General features: G+C 37.7%; 1 protein-coding gene and 1 long non-coding RNA gene across 15 annotated transcripts in view; one reads left to right on the plus strand and one right to left on the minus strand.

Annotated features, from left to right (window-relative positions):
• LOC101752071 overlaps nucleotides 1-11829 on the minus strand; it is a 54270-nt gene extending 42441 nt beyond the window's left edge. For all 4 annotated transcript variants that reach the window (XR_005842762.2, XR_003072167.3, XR_003072170.3 and 1 more), the window contains exon 1: nucleotides 11756-11829. This is a non-coding gene — a long non-coding RNA (uncharacterized LOC101752071). The remainder of the gene's footprint in view (nucleotides 1-11755) is intronic.
• MEF2C (myocyte enhancer factor 2C) overlaps nucleotides 2733-26318 on the plus strand; it is a 137238-nt gene continuing 113652 nt past the window's right edge. For 6 of the 11 annotated variants that reach the window (XM_040655947.2, XM_040655941.2, XM_040655958.2 and 3 more), the window contains exons 1-2: nucleotides 2733-2894; nucleotides 12356-12454. The gene's annotated coding sequence lies outside the window, so the exon portion shown is untranslated. Of the gene's footprint in view, nucleotides 2895-12355; nucleotides 12455-16350; nucleotides 16863-26318 lie in introns of all 11 variants that reach the window. The other 5 variants (XM_046905690.1, XM_025144791.3, XM_025144794.3 and 2 more) reach the window with 1 other exon arrangement.

Raw genomic sequence — 26318 nt, forward strand, 5'->3', positions numbered from 1 at the left:
GCAACCTTAACCTTGTAGGAAGGACAGGCACATGATAGAAGGAAAATGCACAGAACTGTCATATGTGCTGCATCCTTCCCCAGAGGTTAAAAGTTTCACCTCTCTTATATGCCTTCTTGGCTCAGAGAAAAAGTTCTTAAGAACAACTATAATCCTAGTTCTCATGCAACAATAGACAAATGGAGCATCCTACAGACTGATTGCTCACAGAAGGCTTTACAGAAAGTCAAGCACATTTAATTGATCCAGGACAAAATCACAATGCTTAAAATCTTTATATTTTAGTAAATTTATATACATAAATGTGTAAGACTGATGTAGAGAATCTAGCAAGTGAAATGGCAGCAACTTTCATCAGATAGTGAAGCTTTACTCAGAATTCCTACAATGACTGTTCCAGCCTAATCAGCAGAGAGATCATTTGTGCCATCTGCACTCAGCAGGTACTGGATTGTCAAGACAAGGTGTCAAATAAAAACAGTAACAAGAGTAAATGAAAATAATATGCAGGGATATAAACTTCGCAAACTAAGACTCTAAAGCAGTTGGGTTTCAATGAGAACTACTGGATCTTTCTAGACAGAAATGTGTTTTTCTGATAGCACTCGTAATTAGCAAGGCATTTCAGTATTACAACTTGGTCCAGGTGGAGAAAATGTCTTCCATCAATAAAATTACAACAGGATTTGAAGAAATGCATAAAGAATTTTAACTGATAGTCAGTAATAATCACATATTCATACTTTGTAAGTCAAACTACATTAAAAACAGGCATTCGTTGTACCAGTTAATAGGTGGAACTGCAAACATTTCGAATTTGAGAGAAGGCAACCTTGCAATAACTACATCTGATCTGCAGTGGATTTTCTCTGCATAGAAATATGGAGACAGAAGAATACATATTTCTATTAGTTACTTGGCTTCATATTTTAACTAAGTTGTAGGGCAGGCGTGCCATAATAGGAAAATTTATCTTCTATTTGAATTATTTCCATGCTAAAGCATCTCCTTTATTTTCAGTCTTTAGATCAGGTTTCAAGTTGATCATTAAGCTCTTACTTTCTACTAACCAGCAATACAGGTGGGTATAGCTGTTTCCAAATGAAAATGCAGTCTTTTTTCTCATTATTTTTTCTACTATTTCTACTTCAAGCAGATAAACAGTATAGTTTAGTACAATTATCACAATGCCTAAGTCTGAAGGTAATGCAAACTATTGTTTTTCAAACATTAATGGATCATCCAAAATTTCAGAATTCTCTTTCATTAGGACTTTATGAAAGTTGTTTTTAATCTAAGAGCTGATGGGAGGCTTGAAATGAAACTATCAAATATGATGAAAACATAAGAGCTTTATTATGACAGACACAAAAACCAAGAACCTGTTCCCCTCACCAACCTTCCGCAAAGTACCTCCTGTATAATTATTAAATAAAAACACTTACTTATTCAGTACTCAGCTTTTAAACCCTGAATAAGAGAAGTACATATTGAGAGAGGTACTTAAAATGTTTCCATGGATACGGGATGATGCCAATCAGGTCCATGTTTTTATCTGAAAGGGTGCCCCTGCAGAGACATACAGCTTGGTGAGTGGTTGTTTATACAAGTAAGTAAATAGGAACCTTGTTTATTTTACAAAGAGCTCCTGACCCACATTTTTTCTCATCATTTTTTTTAGAAGGAACATTTTGGTCCTTTTATACAGCATATTGTAATAAAACACACACTTCTGAATTTTTTTCGCTGAAGTTGTTTGAGTTTATGACATGGTTTGCAAGCAGAACATGGAGTATCTAGGTGTGCTACCACCAGTTCTGACAAGCCTAGGTTGACAACTAGGTTTTGTGTTTTTTTTTTTTTTGAAGCTCTGTGATAATGCATACTGATGCAAATTACATCTTTCTATTTAAATCACCAGAAGCCAACTCTAGGAAAAAAAGAAAAATAAGAGAGAGAAAAAGCAAGGGGCAGATATAAATTATAAATACCCTTACCTTAATCCAAAAAGGACAAGAAGACCAAGTTTAGATGGCTTTACTCTCAGAAGACTCTCCATCTACTTTAGCTCCCATTTTTAAAAGTGGTTGGCTCCTAGATTCCCATCGCATAAGTGCTATGAACATGTAATTTTGACATCCAGTCTCTCAACACTGCATGCTTTCTAATTTTGGGAATGAGATTAATACCTCCTATTTCAGAGGTTTTAGTCTTCTAATATTTCTTTCGATAAAAAAGCACAATGAGTTAGTGAAAAGAAAGGCAATCAACCTTAATACTTAACACAGTTTAATAACCTGAAGTGAAATATGTGTATGCTGTATTTCCATTAAAAAAAGTTTCCTTCCAGCCACAATTAAAAGAACAAAACCCCGTCTTGTTCAGAGATTATTCTTGGAATGTAATTTTAACATCTATGTAAAGGAGGAAAGTTTTGTGCCATGTGAAAGCAATTTGGCCTTTTTTCTTCTCAAAGAAGCAATTCCTGGATAAGATGACTGATTTGATATTTTCCATTTGAACTTGTAGCATACTTTGAAGGGGGACAGCAATGCTGTGTTCGTTTGCCAGTGCTGACAAAGGTCTGCTTGTCAGTGATACCTTTTACAGCTAAATTTACTTGCGAGTGACAGAAGCAGGTGCACCTTGGCCTGCCAGACACTTGTGCGCCCGCATCACGCAGCCTACAGGTCAACAACCAAAGGAGAAAAAGCCCAGGGCTGCTGAGGAGAGGGTGAGTGAGGCAAACACAACCCAAACTGGGGGGTTTCTCTTCAAAGCCAGCTGGTCTGGCTTTATTCTACAGGAATTTTTTTACCTGCCAGTTTGATCAACAAAGCCCTCAGCAGGTGCTGACGGGTACAACTTCCTGGAGAAGCAGAAGAAGGGCACTGGTGAGTTTTAATAGAGAAAACGATTAAAAATGATTTAAAATCTGACTTTAATGCCGTTCTGCTTGCTGCAGCACAGAGTGATTCAGCTAGCTCTAGGCTTATGGCTATGCTCAAAAAGCTTTCTTCAGGAGAAAGCAGATAAGCTCTGTAGCATGCTTCATATTTTGTTTGATATAGTGCTTGATTTTAGATTCTGTTGCCAAGAAAAGTTTCTTGAAAATAACTGGATATTTATAATCTATTTCAAATTGTTTCTATAAATTTGAATGGGAGAAGCATACCGTATTCCATACAGGAACCCAGGAGCTATAGTACTGGTGTTCTGCCCTTCCTCCCTAATCTGCCTCCTTTAAAATAAAGGAGTTATCCTTCCCACATAAATGAGTATTGTTGTTTGTAGACAGTTCCCAGTATCTGGAACTGATATTTGAGAGTCTTATAAACTACTTCTGAACATCAATGTAAGATTACTTTGTAACTGATCAGGATTAAATTTAGGAATTCTTAGAACCTTCTTTAAAACTCAGTAATCAAGGGATTATCACAAAAAAAAAAAGTTATCTTTTGCTAAAGTGAGAAGGTAAATTACAAAATGGTCTGTGTAGTAGTACTGTTTGACATAATGCTTTTTGATGATATCATGAATTTACAAAATGTTACTTGCTTTAAAAAACACACATTATGCCCCCATGTGCTTTAATTTGCGTAAGAACTGGGAAGCTACATGAAGGGAAGAAGATTTATTTTCCTAGAACAGTAAGATTTCAATTAATGTGAAAATATAGGAAAATGTGACCACATGTTAAAATAAATATTTTGGAGGGGAGAAAAGCATTTTTATTATGATTTCTATTTCAAGAGCTCATTCTTTAAAAATTGTTTCACAGTATTCGTTACAAATTGTTGTGTTAAATTGAAAACATTTATATAAGCAAGTAAACAGACAGTAAACTTGACCATATGAATCTTCTTTAGTAAACCAATTCCATATTCACAATTCACACAAATATCATAGAAGACACTAAGGGGGAAAGAAAGGAATCGTACGTCAACATACAGTTATACTATTTTTGTAGTGGATATTCCCTCATATGTCAAAATAATGATTTATCAGCAAAGGACAGACTAAGATTAGACTGGATAATAATATCCGAGGCCCTTTTAAACATTTCTGATTTGTGGGTTTTTTTCAGCTAGGATGCTTGGTGTGGGACCAGCAAAGTTGACAGGGAACTCCAGCCTCAGTAGAGGTACTTCAGGCCTTAACCTATGGCCATTTTCTTCATTTTGGGAGACAGAAAAAGAACAGCAGAATGTGTTGTATGAAAATTATCACACCTCTGCTTGCCATAAGAATATCCTACTCTATGTTAGAATAGAAGACTAGTAAAATAAAACATTACTAGTCAAAGTATCTTTATAGTTCAACCTCTAAATAATCAGCTGCTTTCTTGGATGAAGTAGGAAACACTAAGCAAAAAAAAAAAAAAAAAAAAAAGAATATAACAAAAAATAAAAATAAAAAATCTGAGGCTGCCACCAAATTAAACAATGCCTGTAAAAAAAAAAAAAAAAAAGCTCTTTCACACATAACATTTGTAATGTAGAAACAAATCACCTAAACAGCCATTGGAAGTCAGTAAACACTAAGGGCAGTTCCTAGAGCTATGTAGGCATTGTATGTGCAACACTAAGAAAACTTCATAGCCTACGCTATAGAGCCTTTACTTCTGTAAACTGTTATCTTGTCAGTATTTTATTGCATTGACTTTAAAGGCTCAGAAACAGTAATTACAGTAACAAACTCACAAGTAATTTCAAGAAATTACTAGCAAGTTACTCTACATTGCACTGTATTTGGGGGGGGGGGGGAAGTATTTTGTACCAGTACAGAATATTTTACTTTTCTGCTTGTTAAATATTGCAAAGGGGAGAGATTACACATTATGTAATTTACACAATTAAATTTATATTCATGCCTTTATTGGTATTTTTTTTCTTCTTCTTTTTCTTATTGTCAGGCATAAGCACATTAAATGAAATTCTAATATATTTCTACTGTTAATATGAAATACGGAGAAACTAAAAAAAACCTCCTTTAATTCATTGAAGCTTTACTACCATTTCATGTAGAAGCAAAATCAGCCCTAAAATATGCACTTATTTCCATACCAGCTCTTCCTTATTAAGTAAGAGATCAACATCCCTTCTGTTCCCAGGACCTGTTTGGTTGTCTATTTTGTAAACTATGGCAGTTTATTTTGCAACTATCTTTTTAATTTCTTTATTTTGAAAAGCTACAAACTAGCTCAGTCTTCAACCACACATCTGTCTTTTCCTACAAATGCAAGATTCAGAGTCAGGAAGACATCCATATTAGTTATTCCACAGTGCATGTAAATATAAAACGAGATTTAACCACAAAGCTAAGCAAAAAATCGCTATTTAGTGACTCTATGTTGTCTTCCCCAAAAGTTAATTCAAGGCTTTTCATACAGCACTGAACGGTATTTTGAAAGTCCTGTTCTCATTTCACTAACACTGGTGAAAACTGGAAACTTTCCATTGAAGGCAATGAAGTTACATTTAAAAGCTGGATAGAAGAAACGAGAAGGAAAATGCAGGCTGATTTGCCTTAATAACTACCTCACAAATACACTGCTAAAATGTTCAAATTTTCCATTTTATATTTGTATTATAAATTCGGGTATGTAAAGGTGTATATACATATATTTATGCACTTAAAATTTATAACAATTTCCTCGTTGGTATAAGGCAAAACCTAATCCTACGAAATACATATAACCTTTTCATGGGCTTTTATTAATGCAGTCTTTTGCTCAAAAATCCATTAGTTATTGTTCTGACCACCATCTCCCTGAAAAATCAAAGAAACAGAAAAACATTAGGGAGCAGCAGAGATTGGAATTCTCTTCCTTGTCACTGTGCAAGAAGCACAGGCAGCCGCTGCCTCCCCTGGCTGCTTCATGAACTCAGGATGCTGTAATGGCTTGCAGGCTGACCGCTCCACATCCATTATCCAGCCCCCTGCCTCCCCCCCACACCACCATGGTTTCTGTACTTGTGCAGAAACCCCTGGCATCCCCACACCACTGCCCACCACTACTCACAGCTCCTCCCTGCTATCCCATTTCAAAAATGCTGCCACACAGTACAGTTCACCCTAAGCAAGGTAGTGTAGACTGCACTGGCAACACATCACTTACAGAAACGCACAGATACAGATACACAGGCTGTTAACTAAGTTGTCTTCTCCAGAGTAAGCGCTAACTATTTACTGTGTGGTTAAATCACTTTTTGTTCCTTTGAAAGCAACTAGCATTATGGACTGAGTTCTGGAAGTACTATTAAAGAAAATTTAAAAGAAGACAAAAGCACAGTGCATTCTGTATACAACTCTCAACACACTGCATTCTACATCAAGTTCAATAAATACAGCTTAGAAAAGATAAACATATAGATTTTACTTAGGGTAGATGAGTTCGCTGGAGACATAAAATTAGTGCACTGAATGTACGAAACAAATTATTGCTCTGTTCATTAATATAAATGTATATATAAATGCACATAAAATAACGCTAGTTCTATATAGATATACTTAAAAGCTATGCCTGCAGTATATGAATGCTAATTGTTAATGTACCCAATGCACTGTACCCCCAAAACATGGCAGCATCTGTTAAGGCAAAAAAAATTAAAAGCTGACTAGTGTAATACCGACCAGATTAATTCAGTAAAACAAACCTGTCTGTATTCACTCTTTAAAAATAGGGGATGGAATAAAAAGAAAAAAATGGGGGGGGATGGAGGGCGGGAAGGGGGCTGGAAGGGGAAGAAAAAAAAGCTTGCCCCTAGTAATTTCGATGTCTCTCTAGTTTCTTTAACTGATATAGAACTATGCAATATCAACGGTTTCTATAGTTTGTGCTAAAGGCATTAGTAGTGCTCATTCTTTTTTCCCTTCCTTTCTTAAATGGTAGCATGATACACTCTACCCAGTACAACTTAATGCAAGTAGCCTTTTGCCTAACATCAGTCCATCTCCTCAGTGTGAAGTTATTGTGGAATAAGGTTTGGTAATAATAACAAAGGAAATATAATGCACAATAATTATAGAAGTTAATGATGAGTCTACCAATGTTGAGAAAAACATAAGAGATTGTGAAATAATCTACTTGCATATCAGGAGATGGTTCCTACCCATGGAACCATATGGCTATCCATTTAATTATGTGTCCTTGTATTGTCTGTCTTCATTAGGCATTTGGTCCTCAACCACTGTGCTTTTGATAGCATTAAGATCTCAGGCAAATACAAGTGCACTGTAATAAGATTTCAATTCATATTCTTACCAAGAAACATGAGGGAACAGTTTCCCAATTCAGGCAAAAAAACACTTGTCCCTCCATTCCTGAGGTAAACTATTCTGTAAAAAGCTTTAAAAGTGCTGGGTTTAATGTGAAAAAAAGGATGAAGAAATCAAACCTAATACAGAAATTCTTAATCTGTCTATCCTGCTCACTGATAGCCCTTTTAACAGTATTTATTATGCCCATATTCATTTTTGCCATCTTCACTCCTTCTAAATACCCAGACCCAAAAGAACCTCCACTCTCATGTAGGTAGAAAATCTCGTAGTTCCCTTCCAAACCCACAGGTATTCTCCCAGCCTTATTCCATATCTCAGTCAGAGCCAAGAGGACAACAGTTGTGCCCAGAGATACTGGAGGAAAGGGGCCTTACGGCACTGCACCAGGGCTGTTGTTGATACAAAAGAAGGACAACAGTTAGTGCCATTATAATGGAAGTATTTAAATTTTACCAAGAGTTTAAGAACGGAGAGAGTAGTGATGAAGCTGATGGGTCTGTTCAAGGGGTTTCAGTATGCATTTTACTGGAGACTAATTGGTTAATTAAAAAAAAAAAGAAAACCAAAGTTTGCTCTGTATGATCCATACTTGTGTGACAAAAACAAAAACCTGCAATTTCAAAAATTTCTCCAGTTTATTCACTAGGTTTCTTCTCCTTTAAGCATGTCAGTGCACTACCTGTAAGGATATTGTTGAAAACAGGTACTGCTGGACTGAATGGTGCAGGCTTGCAGAACTTAACAGATCTGAAATGGGAACTTAAACCTATCCATATCACACAGGAACTCTGCAAAGATGCTCAAACTAGATCATACGACAGCAACAACACCTTCAGATGAAATACATCTAAACCAAAGTACATACCCAAACATGACCTCTGAGGCTTAGTTTCCTTTTAACCTCAGTATTTAAAGTGCTTCCATGGGAAGAGTTATAACCAATGACATCACAGCTGAAGGCTCATGGAAGTTTTAATATAGACTAACGTAAGCGGCACAAGCACATCTAAAATCTGACCCAACTATTATGCAATTACATTTTATGGCCATTGAGGTTACAAGTTCTTCTTCACATGTCAACAAGTACTGCCAAACTCCAAAAGGCCTCTCTAAAACACCTAATAGAAATTTAATATTAATTATTGTTTTGATAACGGAAAAGTGCAAAACAAAAAAAAATGAACTTAGTAGTGAGGACTTTACTAAAAAATTAATAAACACTGCATTTTCTCAAAATGACCATACAGTAACCTATAACCTCCTGGTATCTTACCTGTGTTCCAGCAAAACCTTTATTCCATACACTAATCTATCACTCTTGTATTCAATTTATGCTGCAAATATCAGTCAGCATACTCTGTTACAACAGACAGGATGACCGACCTTTTACATTTGCTTATCATTTACTCCAACTTTGGTTATAGAAAGGTGGTAATCAATTTGAAGTAGATGTAAATTCTCAGAAAACGATCAAAAAATCTGGGTGCTTATCTGAGATATGTAAGACTAGCCTAGAAAACTCCTGAGAATTGCTTCCCAACAGAAATTAAAAATAACAACAAATTTCCTCTTCTAGCTGGGAAAGCCATAACAGCAGCCTTCCTGGTGATATGCTGGAACTTGCATCTGAAGCCAGGATGCAGTACCATAGTGGCCTTCAGCAACAAGAGGCTGAGCTGACCACTGTCTTCCTATCCTTAGAGCAAGTTTAATTTGAATTTTGTTTGAACTGTGGCTAGGGGGCCTATCCAAAACAAATTTGTACTTTGCTTGGCCCTCAAAATTATCATGGATTTCATTGTCTACACAGATGCAGATGCTGATCTAATTTGCAGCAGCTGCAGAATACTTAACTAAGTATTTTCTGGCCATCTATCGCTGGCTGCCTTGGTATCACATCATCATGCAGTGCAAGATAGGCAAACGCTTGAGCATCACACATAAAATACAGAGGTGCAATCAATTTTTTTTGTTTTAAGTGGAGCAATTTTTGGCAAAATATCTGACAATATCACAATACCTTAGTCAAACAATACTATCTCATGAAAAGAGAGGGAACGTGCAGTTGAAAAAAAAACTCCTCCCCCCTTAACCACCCTGTTTCGTAAAATGAAAGGGGATCAAAGGGATATTCTTTTTATTATGCAGGGGACAATCACGTGGGCAAAAAAAATGCAGTAGTAGGAATGAGAAAGGCAGTGATTATTTAGAAGCATTTTTTATAATGCTAGTCCTGAAGTTTATTTTCTGGGAGCCCTTCTTCTTAGAGGGAGGTAGGGGAAACTGTCCTGGCAGAAACTTTGCTTGACTATGTGAATACTGAAGAGGTTTAAACCTTCTAAAACTGCATTAAATTGCAATAAAATATAAATTTATCTCCCTCTACATCAAGCCTAGACATGCAAGATACTGAAAAACAGATCAAGAAGTTTAAAGACAGGGACTGTTAGCATACTTTGCAGTTGGCAGGAACGTACCTGATCCCTTCTGCAAATTCAGGCAGCCCCACAAGTGCTCCAGGTCTGTCTCTGTGGTCACAGGCCACTCAGAACAAAGAGCCACCGAAGCACAGCACGTCTCCATTGAGCATGCCCTTTGACATTAGCAACAGCAAGGATACTGCATCTTTTGGTGACAATGGCTAGTTATTGATCTAGACAGATTTTAATCACAGTTGTATTAAACCATACGATGAATTACATTCCTACCAAATGTCTTGCTTTAAGAAAGAAAGAAAGAAACCTAATGTTTCTGAGGCATATGAAGATGCAGAATAATCAGACTGATGAACAGCAGTTCATGCAAAGTGACAACATTTTCAAAATTATTCTTCAAATACATTCCTGTACTTAAACTCTATTAAGATGGGGAATCAATTCCAAATTTCCACTCTAAGCTCATATTCAATCTATTTTTATATTTTTGCATAGGGGAAAAAAAAAAAAAAAAGCCCATTTAGCTTGCAATTTCACCTAATTAAATTTATGTCAGAAGATATTTTTGAAAAAAAAAAAGTTGAAACTAGCTACTGAGCTTCTCAGTTTGTCTGAGACAAAAGTTTTGTTCACTGACTTCTGGCTAGGACCAAAAAACTTCAAAACCCTTGATACATTTCTTCCATGCAAGACTAGACTCACATTTTTGAGTCCCTAAATCTCAACAGGGTAAAGGTTAGCAGGTTAAATTCTTCCTTCAGTTACACTTAAGTAAGCTTATTGACTACAACTGTTGTCCCCCAAAAATACATACATGTATATATAAACTTTATACATTTGGAAGAATGCTGTCATAAGATGATGAGAATATCTGAATACCTTACAGAGAAGCAGTGCCTGGTACAGGAATTGGAGTCCCATCATATCCAAAGATTAAGTCTGAGGCAGGAATAGGATCTGGGTGACTGCTGATGTGGGCCTGAGCTTCCATTTTAGGGTCTCATCAGCATGCATTAGATTTCAACAGACTTCAGAGGAGTCTGAATGAGGTGCATGAGCTCCACAGCATCCTGGTTCCACAAAGCACTAAATTTAACACTTCCATATACTTTTTACCAACTCTGGGTGCACATTCAGCCTCATTTTCAAAGAGACGACAGGCCTTAAGCATTATCTTAGCCCTAAAAAGTGTGTATACGTGGCAAACTAAAAGAGAGGTTACCACCAGCTCCAGATCAGAATCCTATGTAATAAATACTATTTTTACACTTTCAGGACAGTTTTAGTAATATCTAACCTTCAAAACAAAACATATTTGTCTACAAAGTAGCTTCCTTCTATCTCTAGTTATAAAGCACTATTTAAAAAGGAAACAAAAGCAAACACTGCAGTAAAGAAATTCATAGATAAAAATAATCCTTGGACAACTGTTTGAGAGGTATTTAAAGGACAATATCAACTTGCAAGCCACAGCTTCAGAAACTGCCTTCTGCAACAACACCACACTTCAGATTACTAGAACTGGATCAATGTAACAAAACAAACCAACCCCCTTCCCGTTGTTGACTTTGTGTATTTCGCAGCCTTCTTCTCTCTATAATCAGACTATAAGGGCCTTGAAAATACCAGAAAGGGCACCCCCAAATAATCCCACTTTACTTAAGGATGTTAAAAAAAAAAAAAAAAAAAAAAAAACTTTCTGCCCAGATCGGAGCCCCTCCAGGCTCCCATGGAGACCAGCAGCATGCTTTGCCCTCTGCACACTAACGGGAGGCCAGCTGCCTTTCCTCTCCCCCCAAAAAAGTCACCCGTTTTCCATTTACATTAAATCCATCAGCCGGAGAGGTAGACAGAAAAGGGGCTTGGGAAGGTCCCACGTGAGTAACGCGGTGCGCCCACTCCTGCTGTTAGCAAGAGCCGTCGTGCCAGGGCTCCTCACACCTCCCTTTCCCGCTACAGCCCGAGCCCTGTAGCCACCCGGCGGGCGGCAGGCCGAGCAGCATCCCTCCGCCCGGCCGCCCGCAGGGGCCGCTTACCTCGAGACGGCCGCGGCGGCGCCCTCCGGCGGGCTGCGGGCAGCGCCACGCCTCGGCCGCGCCTCATGGCGGGGGCGGGGCGGCCCGCGGGACCGCCGTAGGGGCGCTCGGGCGGCGGGCGGGCGCCTGAGGAGATGGCGGCGGGCGCCTACCTGCGCGCGGCGCGGCTACGGCCGTGTGTCCGCCCGCCGGCAGAATGTTAAATAAACCCCAGTGTTGAGAAAGGTGCCGGCGACGTGCCGCCAGGGCCGGGCATAGTGCTTTGACATCTCAGCGTGTCTCAGATCGGCCTTTATCAAATTTCCACACTGTACACCAAACCTGAGGGAAACCTGTTGGAAGATGAGCGCAGCCCGAGGTCTGTGCGCTCCCACAGTTACTGGTAGTGCAGTGTTCCCGTGCAGGATTCCAGTGGAGCTGACACAGTTCCCGAAAACTTCATGTTGTTCCGTGATGATGCTCCTTTCGGTCCTAAGTGCATGCCGGTGAAGGCTCGTGTGCTTTTTATAGAAATGGTTTCATTAATCTCTTTGCATACATTTAAGTGTGATGGGTTTGCATTTTAATAATACGCTGCTTTTGTACTTTTAAACATCCAAGGTGCCGTGCAAGAATTGCAAACTGTGAAGTAACCGCTATGGGAAAGATTAAGTAAAGCATTGGAGGCAGATGATTTTGACAATAAAGAGGGTGTATGTGGTGAGTGTTTAATATTTATTGTGTTTGATATTGCAAAGTACTATTTATTGTTTTGAGATTTAATGCTAAAAGCAAAGCCTGGAGAGCAAGCTCTGCTGTATTATGCACTCACAGGTACACCTGTGACAAAGGCTTTCTGTAATCGTCGCTTGATGTATATAACACCATTTTAGTAATGGCATGCCATTTTATTTAAAGCTCGTGTGTCAGCTGTGCCTACCTTGCAAATATTTTTTTGCAATCAAATGATTTTGCAAAGAACCATGTACATTTCAGCTCTTTACAAAGCATTTAAATTGTGCTCTTGGAATATGTATCCTTGAAATTATCTAAGTTTATGCTTTTTTTTTTCATTATAAAAGCATATGGAATGAAGGAATATTCTGAATGAATGAAGAACAAATACAGTACTGTTGAATAATCTTGTGGGGTAGATTAATCTATAGCCTCAATTTCTCTCAGGGTGGGTTGCTGTGGCAACCGCCCCAGCTCACTTTAAAATAATTTTGTAAAGCTCACTTCAAGCACTGCACCCAGCGTGGGCCAAGTTTAAAAGCAGCCAGACATGGGAAGAAGTGTTATACTGTGTTGCTCTCACAAGATAGGGAGGTGGTTGAGGAGAGCGAGGCGTGGAGTGGAGTGGGGTTGAGCAGAACTTTAAACAGAAAATAGAAACCAAGCCACCCTGGGGTTAAGACGCAAAGGAGGTGGATCATTTCATAGTAACCTCACCGCTTTTCAGTTTAAACGTCATTAAAAGATGTTAGCCGGCAATCTCATTTCTCCTAAGGGAAAGATATGTTCGGTATCCATAAAAGAACAAAAGTGGACTTTGATAATCATCTTCAAAGGGATGTTTTCTAAGCCCACCTTGAGATAATCACATTTGTAAGGAGAAGAGATACTTGGACACACTTCACTCTTCGATAAAACTTTTGAGGTCTGATTTTATAATTACTGCATTTTGACTGATGTGTCACTGCTTAAAATACTGTATGCCTCAGGTGCATCACTGAGGAAAAAAAAAAATTGTCAGCAGACCTACACATGACCTGTCAACAGAAAAAGAAAGAAAGAAAGAAAGAAAGAAAGAAAGAAAGAAAGAAAGAAAGAAAGAAAGAAAGAAAGAAAGAAAGAAAGAAAGAAAGAAAGAAAGAGGAAGGAAGAAAGAAAGAAAGAAAGGAAGAAAGAAAGAAAGGAAGAAAGAGAAAGAAAGGAAAGGAAAAAAAAAGCATAGATTTGAGTTTTTTGTCAGAAATTTGGAAAGGATGATTTTGAGGAGCATCAGTACAAGTACAGACACCAGAACAAAGGTTTTTCACTGTTTGAAATTATTCCAGCTCTTAAAATTAAATGCAGCAAAACAGAAAAATAATAATAACCCTAGACACTTCACTTCAAAAGGTATTGCACAAATTCATGCGTTATCTAAACCTATTAGAAGTGAGAAAGCATGATCCATTTCCTTATATCTGTTTGTCCATCTAGCATCTGAACCCTGATTTAAAAATCGAGGTGTCCTTTACATGGATTTGATGAATTGTGCTCATGACAAAAACTTGGCATGGCTTTAAGGTACTTAAGTACATGAAGGTCACAGCTATTTAAAGATTAGGCCACCAGTGCCCACATGGAGGTGTAGCAAATGCACTAAGCTGCTGTATACTTTACTTTCTGAAATACTTGCCTATTCTGATAATTACTTTTAGGACATGAGAGTACTCAAGTTCTGTCTTGCCAATTGAAGAGCTTTGTTATCAGCTAGCCAGAAAATTGGAAACGTACATATCCTGCACGCAGTAAAGCAGATGACAGTCGTTTCAATTAGCACAAAAGCATGAAGCCTTAGAACACTTCTGTAGTTTTGCCACTAAGAAAATATGAGCATTAGTGGAAAGCTGGATGCTGTGCTGGCTGACCAAAATGATCTGCAGAAGTGACATAACAAGTGGTCAGTCCATGTAACTATTCCATGATTTTTTCTTTTCCTGCTGCACATTTCACGCCAAACTTGTGGCTGAGAAAGTTCATCCTCCCTGGTATTACCTGGACTCCACTGCTGATGCTGCTAAGCTAATGTGCCTGTCACCACACAGAATGCACTTTGCTCATGTCTGGCTACCTGATGGTTCTAGGCACATCAGTATGACTGTCGTTGTGAATGCATTCTATGACTTTCAACTGCCTGTCAGTTAAGAGATGTTCATTCTCTGTATCTCATCTCATCAAGACAGAGAGTAAGGCACAGTGGAGACTTGTAGTCAGAAAAGGGTACTTACTCAGATCAGTAGGGATCTGAGCTGAGAGCAATTGCTGGAGCTTTGTTTTGCTCTGACCATGCTTTGAACATCCGTGTTTTAAGAAGTACAGTAGAATTTAGAAGACATTTATTCACTGTCAAATGTGGAACTTCCAAAGTAGGTCAGTGGCCCAATGAGATGTTTTTAGGGGAAAAGTCTGCAAGACCAAGAACCTGTATTAGGATAAGCATATATGTATTTATCACTGTTGTTTGAATTCAGTGTTTTGGTTTTATCGTGCACGCTGTTCCTATTTCCAGTATCCTAATCTGTCATAAAAATAATGGCCTCTGCCTTAATAAACTCCCCTGCTACTCAAAGGGTTGTAGAAGTTGGCTATCTACAGGAAAATTTAATCAAGTATCTTCCAAAGAAGTCCAGTTTTACTCACGAATTATTACGTATGCATAATTGGGATTCAAGCACACATGCAGTACAGACCTTTCAGTCTGGCTTAAAAGCAACCGAACCTATAAAAAACGCCCTGCCTTTTCACACACAGTGCTGGGAATACTGCTTTTCTGTGGATAAGGGTGACAGGAGCCTATCTCACACAGCCGACTGAGATTTGAACCTAATTTGGCCAGTGCAATTAGGCAAACGGGGTTTTATCTGACCAGCGTTCCCGTTTGCTGAAGGCGGTGCTGCCCCAAAGTTTGCCACCAGGTCCGCTTCTGCTCGGCGGTGAAGTCACCACCAACTGGACGCAAAGCCTAATGAGTTTGGGAAGTTGGGCGGCTTTGCAGACAGGGCCCTCCGGAGACGGAGCCCAGCAAAGGTGCGAGGAGAAGCGGCAGGAAACGCCGCGGGGGCTGAAGACCCCCAGCGCCCGCTGTCCGCCGCCGCTGCGGCGGTGTCCCCAGGCGGAGCGGGAGCCGGCTGGCCCGGCGCTGCGGTGACGGCCCCTCGGTGCCGTCCCTCCGAGCGGCTCGCCGCCCTCCCGTGCGCCATCCGGCCGCCGGCCCGCCCGTCCCTCCCCGCCGCGGGGTCGCGGGGGGTGCCACATGTCACCGCGCTCATCCCAACGCGCCTCCGCCCCGCGGCTCCCGCACGCAGGCTGCCGCGCTCCCTGCTGCCGCCGCCGGGTACCGGGCGGCCCTTTCCTATCTCGCTCGCCGCAAACGGCGCGCAGCGTCTGAGCTGACCCGGGCTGTGTTCCGTCTCCCAGTCCATGCGGGAGCTGCGTCCGCAAGCTACTGCACCCCGCCAGAAGGGGGAAAATACGCACCGGCTCGCCGTGTTGCCTCCGTTCGGTATAATAAAGGATTGTCATTAGGTTTGCGTGTGGCATATGCCATTACCCCCACCGTAAAACTAAAATTAGCAAAATGTCAGGAATGGAAAGATTGATTCACCCAAGATGCAATTATCATTTAAAAAGTGCTTGATTGAGGTGCTGATGTTCAGTGATTTATTCTGCATACCATATACATAATTAAAGTAGTGTAGTGGAGTAATTTATCAATCTAGTTCAGACTAGAGGGGCAAGGAAAGGAGCTGCTGCCGCTGCTGCTGCTCTATGTTTGTTTTATTAAAACGCTTTCGGGATCTGATCCCGCCCCCTTTTTGCAAGAGTGAAACTGATTATTTCTCCAGCTCGGGAGGAGAGAGTCATTCGTTTGGGATCGTGAGAGAGAGAGAAATAGAGACACGGAGAAGGAGAAGAAAAGGGAGGAAGAGGGAGAGAAGCAGACAAGGACACCTCGTCAGGCGTGTAGTTTGAATCCCTTCCTTGCCTCCCCCTTCCCCTCCGCGATGTTACAAAGGCTGTGAGCTGCTCGGCTTTTCCCATTCGCCTGCTGTCACTTCCTTCCTGGACGCTCTCAGGACGAGTCCGGTTACTTTTAATCCGACCAGCAGCTCAGCCACTTTCTCCTCCTCCACGCTGCACACACGCAGACACGCGCACACACACACACACACCAGACGTCTTCTGGCTGCTTATTGGATTGACTTTGAAGGTTGTGTGTGTGATTCAAGGAGGCTGCATGTTGAACCGGGTGGTGAATATTTAAGGCTGGAAGAAGTAAAGGGATTTTTCTTTTTCCTGTGAAAGGAAAATATCTCAAGGACTAGTCTGATCATCCAAACAGCTAAATGTTTATAATGTAAGTACATGTGCAATTCAGCATCAGAATAAAATACAGTGGGCATCGTGCAGAAGCCCTATGTACATTTTCTATTGCATTAGCTGAATGTGTCAGTCAGTGAATGTGGTGAGGGACTGAGGTTGCCTGCAGACTTTTAAGAGTATGGTTGTTCTGTCAATTGCTTGCAAGTAACTTTTAAGGCAAGTAATGTACTTAAATCACTGGCTACTCAAATTATTTCAGAATTGCCTCTGTCCATGCCATAAGTGTTCAAACTTTGCTGAAGTTAGTTTATGTCTTTTGTATGGTTAATACTGCAAAGGTTTTGAAGCTTGTTTAGTTTTAACAGTTCACCAAATGCTATGACCTTGTAGTGCTTACACCCTGATTTTTAAGCCTGAGGAATGAATTCAGTTTGACTTGCTCTTAAACTTCATTGTATTATAGGCTCTTATAGTTTTTAAGTTTAGGTAATGCATGCCTGCAACTGTTTAACTTTGTGCATCTTTCCTTTGAATACTTAAGTTTAAGATGGAAAGATCCCTCGCATCCCTGTGGGAGTTAAAGTCATAGGCAGTGTGCCTCTGTGAATAGTATGCTTTGGTCTTCACACAGTACTTTAAGTCATCCTTATATCTTTTCGTACAAGGGAGCTACATAACTGCCTATGCTAGTTGCTCTACAGTTTTTTTTTTTACAGGCTGAGATAAAGTTTAATGTAAATGGGAGACTATAACACTATTGGTGCCTTATGTAACTGTAATACTTAGCATTTTCCATAAAACTTACTGTGACCTCTGTCAGCTTGAAAAAGAAAAGCACAAAGATAAACCAGTAATTTCTTTTCTCAAAAATATTTTTAACTGTACAGTTCCAAACAAAACTTAATGAATTACTGTGGGAACATAAGCATTGACTTTTATAGAAGAGTTATTTTATTTATTGTTTATAATTATTATCAGCAAGTACCTGAATCCTAAAATCAAATATGTATTACAACCTAAGACAAAAGACTAGAGAGAATTAAGCAGAGAAAGGCAGTTTGTCAGTATTTGACTTCTGATCAGAAAGGAATTGTCTTGACAGAGAATGCATTTTCTTAGCACATATCTGATGATCAGCTTAATGGCAAATGTCCTAGTTTCATATCTTTACTTTAAAAGATGGATGATAAACCAATTCAAATGTGACTAGTTTTCTTTTTACCGGCACTTTCCAAAGTACTGTGGTTGAAAATTAAAGTTGTTGATATGGAGTATAATAATTCTAATCCCTAGAGGCTTGGCAGAGTATAGAAATAGAACCACCTGTGAACCAGCATGTATTATATACTGATTTCCAGCTCAAACACTCAGGAAATTAGGCACTTTGGGGATTTGTTACCTTGTAAATTATCTTTGTGACATGATTTTAGGAATCTAATACCAAGTCAAAAAAAAAAAAAAAAGAAAAAAAAAAAAGCCAATGTTTCTGAGTTTACCAGTAAAATAAATGTTATGCTATTATTTCTACATTAATGAATACATGATTCATATTGGGTGTAATACTGAAGTTTGTGTGCACACTTAAGTCCCTTGGGAAGTAATAGAAAATTTCTTTGAGGATAAAGTTAAGAGAACGTCCCTTAATTCAGGATGTGTATGCTGTTGTTATAGTACACATCCTTTTACCTTAAAAACTTGCTGCTTATATATATTTTTACTGCTACACCTTACACAGTTAGTATCAGAAGGTAAGTTAGGGACATGAATGTGAAAACCTTAATTCCTGCAAAAAGTACTTAGCAAGTCCCACTGACATTGCTGTGACAACTTGTGCAAAAATGAAGAAGTTACATAAACAATGATTTGCAGGATCAGGCCCCTAGAAGACCTCACACTCTTGCCAGTCCCACAGCTCTCTTAGGAAAGAGGGTAAAAGAGCGTCCCTTTTGATGTCTTGTAGTCCAGGAATCAGACATGTTTGATTCTTCTTCAGATTGATTGAACAAGAAAAAAGGCATCTTAGTCTTAAGAGTCTTGTAGAAATTGGTACTAAATGATGCATGCTGTGTGTGAGATTAAATATTTCAGAATTATGTTCCTTAGATGCCAATTTGGGAATTTAAGAAGAAAAATTATATGAATACCTACTTTCTGTGAATTTTCTTTAAATTTTGGGTTTTTTCTAAATAAACTCTCTGTATACTTGCAACATGTACATTAAAAAAAAAAGAAACAGACACCTATCTTAAATAGCTGTGCTTTTTAAGACATTTAAATCACTGTAGACAAAGAAAACTGTGCATTCTTAAGCTTTTTCCAAAAGTTTACCTCTGAAAGTTTTTGATAAATCATGATTTAGTAGATAAAAGTGAAATGCTAGGTACCTTAAGATCTGAGCAGCAGTTGAGAGCTGAATACTTTTGCCAGCTTCATTTATTTTAATTTTACTTTTCTCTGTAACAACTTAACTTCTTTTCCAGCAAAATAGTTCAGTTCATTATCAGAGACAGCTAAGTACTATTTCTGTATCCCGTTTACGATACACGACTTTAAGAAGTTGTGAGCTGGTATTAGGTGCTGGAAAGAAAACGCATTTGCTTTTCAATAGTTAAGTTCCTTTTCTACCTGTTGGATGTTATAATTCTAAGTTGTACACATTATCCAAAAACTAAATGAAATGTAATGGTCTTCTTTCGATAACATAGATTATAAAGGTTTAATTCTAAAGATTATATAAATGCCATTAGTTTTAAGAAGTTTATGGTCTCTGCTTCAGCATTTTGAAAAATAACTGAAGCAGTTATACTTGTGACGTGTTTTAAGCTTTTTAAATCTTGCTATATGATATTAACAGAAGATTCTTCTGTGTTCACGTTTAGGCTCTGTAACAACTTATTCATATAACATGCAAATTATTACATATGTAATATGTAGAAGACTTTTGCCTTAAGAGTAAGGATAGTATTCTGGTATTTGAAAGGGCTGAAAATACAACTTCTGATCTTACTTCAGAAGTAGAATGGGCTCAGAAAAACAGCTCTAGTCAGTAAGCACTACTAACAGTGCAAGACAACTGCTAATAAAAAAAAAAAAAATCCTAATTTTCTACTTTTTTTAAACATTTGAATTGATTGGGCCCTGGGGCCTGCTTTAAGGTAATTTTCTGAGAACTGGCACTCAATGTTACATGTGGACAGGTGATTAAAAGCTAGTGTCTTAAGTCCTCCACCTTAATCTCACTCTCTCATTTACTGCAGTGCAGTAGAGCTTGTCTATTCACCAGGATCTGTCATCTTTAGGAAATCAGACCAGCTTATAGAGGCGATTCACAAAACCAACAGTGACAACAAAGTCTTATGTTCCTTACAAAGAAAGGATTAGGCAGTTCACGTGTCATTTTGATTGGACAGAGATAAAAGCTGATTGCTGCAGCATGGCAAGACACACTTCAATTTCAATTGATTATTCTATAAGACAACTATAACTCTGTTGCTTAGTCATTGTTAAATGCAATTTGAAGGAAAATTCAGTTTTGACCTTACTGGTTTTGTATTACTTGATACTACAATGTGGAGCCACTTGTAGCACTGTTAGACAAAATTTTAAAGACGCTGTTTATTCACCTCCCTTGGGAAATATAATTAAAACATAGGAAATGATTGCACTTGAATGTTCTAAACCATTTTTGCCTACATGATATCTCGAAGTATCAACTAAAAGTTCTTAAAAGTGCCTGGGATGATGTAAATCCATAACACTTGCCCTATTAAGAGCTTACGTGCAGAGGAGAGTACTGTGTGGACTTATCAGAAAGTATAATATTGAGGAACAAACAAGTAAGTCGTCTTACTTTCTGTCTATTCAGTTATTTTTAAATATATAATGTAAAGTAAAACTATACCTTGTGCTGCTTGTATAAAATAGTAGTCTAGTTTGAAAACAGTTATGGAATGAAATGCTGTTCCTTTATGATTAAATTTTTCCTTTGTCCGTGAGAAAGAGTTCAGGCCATTTGCATAATTTAATTGTAATACTCAGCCTTTAACATTTGGGTGTATGAAAATTCCAAGCTGATTACTTCTATGCTAATTTCTTGACATTTTTCAAAAAAATTCTTTTTTACCCAACTGATGCCTCCTAGTGTTCCACATAATAAAACACTAATGAGTCAACCATAAATGTAAACATTGTTTTTTCATTGCCTTCATCTTATGCGATACATAAAATTAATATTTATGTATTTAATTTTGTGCATGTTGTTATAATCAGACAGGAAACTCCTGTAAATTGGGATGTTTCATCTTTGTGGACACTGAAAGCACATTTTGATTCCCTTTGATTCTTGCTTTGTCTAGCTGTAGATTATGTCGTACATTAGAGTTGATGTTCCTTTTCTTCTTTTGTTTCCCATGTACATCACAGTAACTCCTGAATAACTGTACTATGGGTCTCAAGTAGAAATTTTTAAAGTTTTGATAGTATTATGTTTCCAAAAGTGAGCCCCTCTTACTGCAGTTTTAGAAATTTTTTAAATATCTTGAAGTGCCACGCAACCAGATAAAATGGAAAAGGAAAAAGACTAGTCTGAAACGTGCCTGCTTAATACAATCCTGAAAGAACTGTTAAATCATCACATTTTGAAATTGTTCCTGGTTATTTCAATACTGTGTTTGAAGGAAACTCTGTTAGTACAGTTTTCAAATCCGTGAAACGTTCATTTTACAATTTTGTTTGTACAATATTGAAACAGCTTGGAATGGTAAAGACTGAAATATAGTGTCCTTTTTCTTACAAGTTTAGTCTGGCTGTATAACTTATGTGAATGCCTGAAAAAAAACATTCAATTATATTAGATTTATATCATAGAACAGTATAATATTTTATTTCTTTGACAGGAGTGTGTAACTTCCAAAAAGTTACCCAGCATCAGTGTGATAAAATATAACTTATGAGCCCCAGCTGTCTATTTGAACTGTCAGGTACGATTTTATAATGATAAAGAAGCAGCAAAGGCTGAGAGCACCTCAGCACATTTTAGTGCTACGCAGTTTTATGCAAAGCAAGAGATCCATTTAATGAAGACATTGGAAATATAGCCTAGTATTTAAGAATTTCAAAAAAAAAAAAAAAAAGTTATATTCTTGTTCTACTAAGCAAGCTTCAAAGAGAAAGAAACAGATTTTGCACTCAAAAATCATTAAGTTTACCAGGTAACAAATATTTATGTCTTCTTTATCACCACATGGTAAATCTCGGTGCCTGCTTACATATGAAATATCTTTTTGCCAGTGAATACAGGGAGTTACATGTATATGTGCAGATCTCAGTCATGAGAATCGCTATTTAGTTTAACAATATATAAAAATATAGTTTTTAGGATTGTGAACTGCCATCAACTTTGTTTGTATTACATTCTTCCCCCACTGATTATAAACTGTTAAAAGGCAATTCTGGTACCTATCATTTGTGTAAGACTTTAAGCTTCCTTGCATCTTGAAAGTATTTCAAAGTATGGAAAAAGTATATTTTATTCAGAAAGGAAAGTAAAATGCAAAAGTGATAGAATTTTCTCATTTTCTCTTATAGTTACATTGCTTCTTCCCTTGCAAAGAGAAAGTAAATTTGAAAGAGAAATAGAAGGAAGCATTAAGAAGAATCTTTACAGCAATTCAAGTGTGGAAGCATAGGATTATGACCTATTACTCTGAAATGCAGCTAAGCAGTATTCAACTAAGGTTTTTTGTGTACCTTTTTTTTTTTTTTTAACAAACAGCTAATTAATTTTAGGTCTCTAATATTTAGATTGCAGAAATACACCCTAGGTAACTCTAGAAGTACGTTACCCTATTTATTTTAAATTAATCTGGTTAAAATATTTGAGAATTTTCTTTACTTTAATACTGCATTTGAAAAACTCTCCTGAAAGGTTCAGTATTTACAGCAGCCAGGACTCTACCCAGGTCCTTATTGCAATTCACTAAACAGGTGACTTAGTAGTCACCTGCTTCAGCAGCATAGAGGTAGTTATCTCTGCTGTCTGCCACCTTCCCTGGCACTGGAGGGCTTCAAGAGTTTGAGCTTAAGAGATCGTGGCAAATGCAGCAGGTCCTGAAAAGTCAGTATCTGCTGCCTTAAATTAACTATAAAGCAGCCCACAGATTTGGGATGGAATTGAACAGATGGCATAAACTCCTGTGCCTCTTCTCCCAGGTTACAAACAACTACTGATACTGGACTTGGATTCCAATCTAACAGGTCTTTTTCTACTCTTATTTCCCTGAATATGTAACACATTCAGCGAAATTTATCATAAAAATTATTATTAATTATGTGCCAGTGCAGGAATTCGCCTTAGATATTGCTATCTTTCCTGTCTCATCCTGTTAATCAGAAGATGTGCACATAAATGAACTGAATTAGAAATAACATCATTTGTATTTGGTTTTATAGATACAGGGATCGTGCCATTTGTCGAGCCCATACTCAGTTAAATATTACTGTTTACTTTTAAGTGGTCAATCAGTAGCTGTTAGCAAAATCTGTACAAAGGACATGAGGATTGTGAAATTGTTTATAAAACAAATCTACAAAAGTAAACATAATGTAGAATGTCTACCTGAAACATTTCTTTTATAAGTAAGAAGCAACATAGTAACATGTTAAGCATTTGATTTCTAATAAATTCTTCCCCCTAGTGACAAATACATTGCTGTATGACATTGTATTCAAAATGATAGTGTGTTATTTTAATCAAAATAATTTAGTTACTGAAGGATCATTGTAGAAATTAAAATGTTCTCAATTGTATCCACCAGTGTAAAAGGATAGAGGGTGCTTTTCATTTGTAAAATCCATGAGGAGTCATCAGTGGAGATTATTTAAAATCATTTGGGGGGGTTTGGTTCCCTAAATATGATTGTGAGGGGAAAAGTGGGGGGGAGCTCTTAATGGAACAACAGGACACTGAGATTCTGTGGCCTTTCCATAGAGCTGGCCCGTGCATCCCTTTCATTCTGGCATTTGATCTTTAAACATGCACTGACAGGTGCTCCCCTCTGGTTGCAGTAATCCTTGGGAGTACCTGTGTAGTAAAAGTTAGTAGGACAGTTGGAAGATATTCTGTGAAAGCAACAGGAGACACTATGTTCTGCTCACTTTTGCTCAGGCCTGTTTTATCTCTGTCCATTTGTGTTATGAGCGTAGCTTCCATCTGTACTGTACTGAATGTGAGAAGTAGGAGAAGCAGCATATAGGAAAAGGACATCTGGGAAGATGAGGAAGGATGTGGCTATGGACTATTTGTAAAGATGGCACACAAATGGAGGAGAGTGGACAACCCATAGTAATTGTACTTAAAACCTTAATCTTGGAGACTTTTTCAAACAAATTGCCTTTTGAAATCTATAGAATTTGGTTTGTTATGAGTCATCTTTCATTGTTGCCCACAGGGCAGCAGTCTTAACAAAATAATAAGAGTGCTTGTTTAAATGCATTTTACATGTAAGAGGAACGGATCTTTGAATCAGTCTGTGATGAGAACCTATCTGCTCTCAGAACACTGTTCTGTTTTTCTTTTATCATATCTAGGAGTATAGGGTGCATATAAGGAACTGATGTAGCGGTAGAATGAGAAAAAAAGCAGCTTATTACCCCCCACTGCAATGTATAATGAGTGTGAAACTGCACACTTACCCAAACTTCTACGTGTCTTTTTTTTTTTTTTTTTTTTTTTTTTTTAATGCTGAAATATTGAGACAGGGAATGCATCAGTGCAGGTGGCATGCAAAATGTGTATCTTCTTCCAAAGCACACACGCATAAACTTTAGAGTTCAGAAATCTGGCTTTAGATGTTAGTAAGAGCCTATGGACAGATAGGCTTATTTGAAGCTAAATAGAATAAGCAGAATTTCACTGAAGTTCTTCTCAGAAAATATTAAAAAATTATAACCTAAGCTTGTTAGGTTACTAGCAGTCTTATTCACATGTGATGTATCGGTAGCAATTGGAAATATTTTTAAATTATGCTCTAAAATATGTATTAGTTGGAAAATAATATTCCATTTTTTTCTTAAAAGGAAACACGATGGAATGACTGGCAAGCTACCTAATTAAAGCAGAACTGCCTGTGATTACTTATGTAGAAATGGATAATGCCTACCTCTGTCCTTGGTAGGTAGAAATCTGTGTATCTTCTCTGGAGTAGCAATAATCTAATTCCATCTATGGATCTGGCACTTCTGTTTTACTGTTGATGCTGCAATTAAAACAGTTACATGTAGGACAGAAACAGTATTCTTTTACATTTTCTATTGGCATTTGTGTAGAAAGAGGTGCTAATATTTTCATTATTTTTCCAAAACTTGATTTTGATAAAGCAGAATGAGGATGTTATCTTCAGTACAAGTCCCAGTACCTAAATCTCTATTGAGGTAATTACATTTAGTTCAGCCATACTTTCAGATATTTGTCCCAATCCCAATATTGTATATTTTGTAGATAAGAAAAATAGTCCTCTTGGTGGCATCCTTTACTGATGTCTGTCTTTGTATTTTCATATTTTTTAAAAAAAAAAGGAATCAAGGGTAAGGTTTAGTGGTTATGAGCATAATGCAAACACTTAGGTGCGAAGAAAATCATAGGAGTGGTATTTTTGCACAGTGTTTTAAAAATATTTGGTTGGTTGGTTGGTTTTTTCCTTCTACTAATTCTCTTGAAAAATACTTCGATCATTGCATCAGTATTTTTCAATGGGAGCGTTCTTTTTTAACCTTTTTTTTCTGCCACTTAATATGAAGCAATATCTGATGTAGCAAAGCATGACATGAGAGATGTTTCAGTCTGTTTTGAAGAGTAGCACTCATCATGTATCTGGACAAGTGGTGATTTTCTGGTGCTGACTACTGTTACAAGTCACTAAATGTCGTCTGCAAAGCAGTAGTACTATGTTCTATCACATTTTTCTGTATGAGATTAAAAAGAGACCTGTCGTGATACCATCACTTTTTTGACTATACCAAACAAAACATGAAATACCACTTCTCCAGTTATCTGATAAAAAGTAATTTTGAGGATGGACAGGAAAAAAGAATTTGTTCTCTCCTTTCACTCTACTGTTTTCCAGATGTGATCGGAAAGAGGAAGCTATTCTGCTAATGGATCAGAAGATTGCTCTGTAATTTAAATACCATCCTAAAAATAGAGCTTCCATGTTTGATAGATAGAATTTCAAAATACAAGGTAGATATGTCTAAAAGACCTCTTCAAAAACACAAGAAAGTCTATAGACATATAGTTTTGTGAGATTTCCATGCTGCTACATGGAGAAGAAAAGAATGAGCAGTATTCTATTTTTATATGTTGTTTTAAATGTTTGTCTTAAATTCAGAAGAGTTAAATAAATACCCTCTATCTTCCCTGTGCACAGAGAAGTTTTTGAATATATGGTGATCTAAACTAGATATCTAAAATTACGAAGTGATCACAGTAAAT

Source organism: Gallus gallus, chromosome Z (genome assembly GCF_016699485.2).
Source record: "Gallus gallus isolate bGalGal1 chromosome Z, bGalGal1.mat.broiler.GRCg7b, whole genome shotgun sequence".
Lineage (NCBI taxonomy): Eukaryota > Metazoa > Chordata > Aves > Galliformes > Phasianidae > Gallus > Gallus gallus.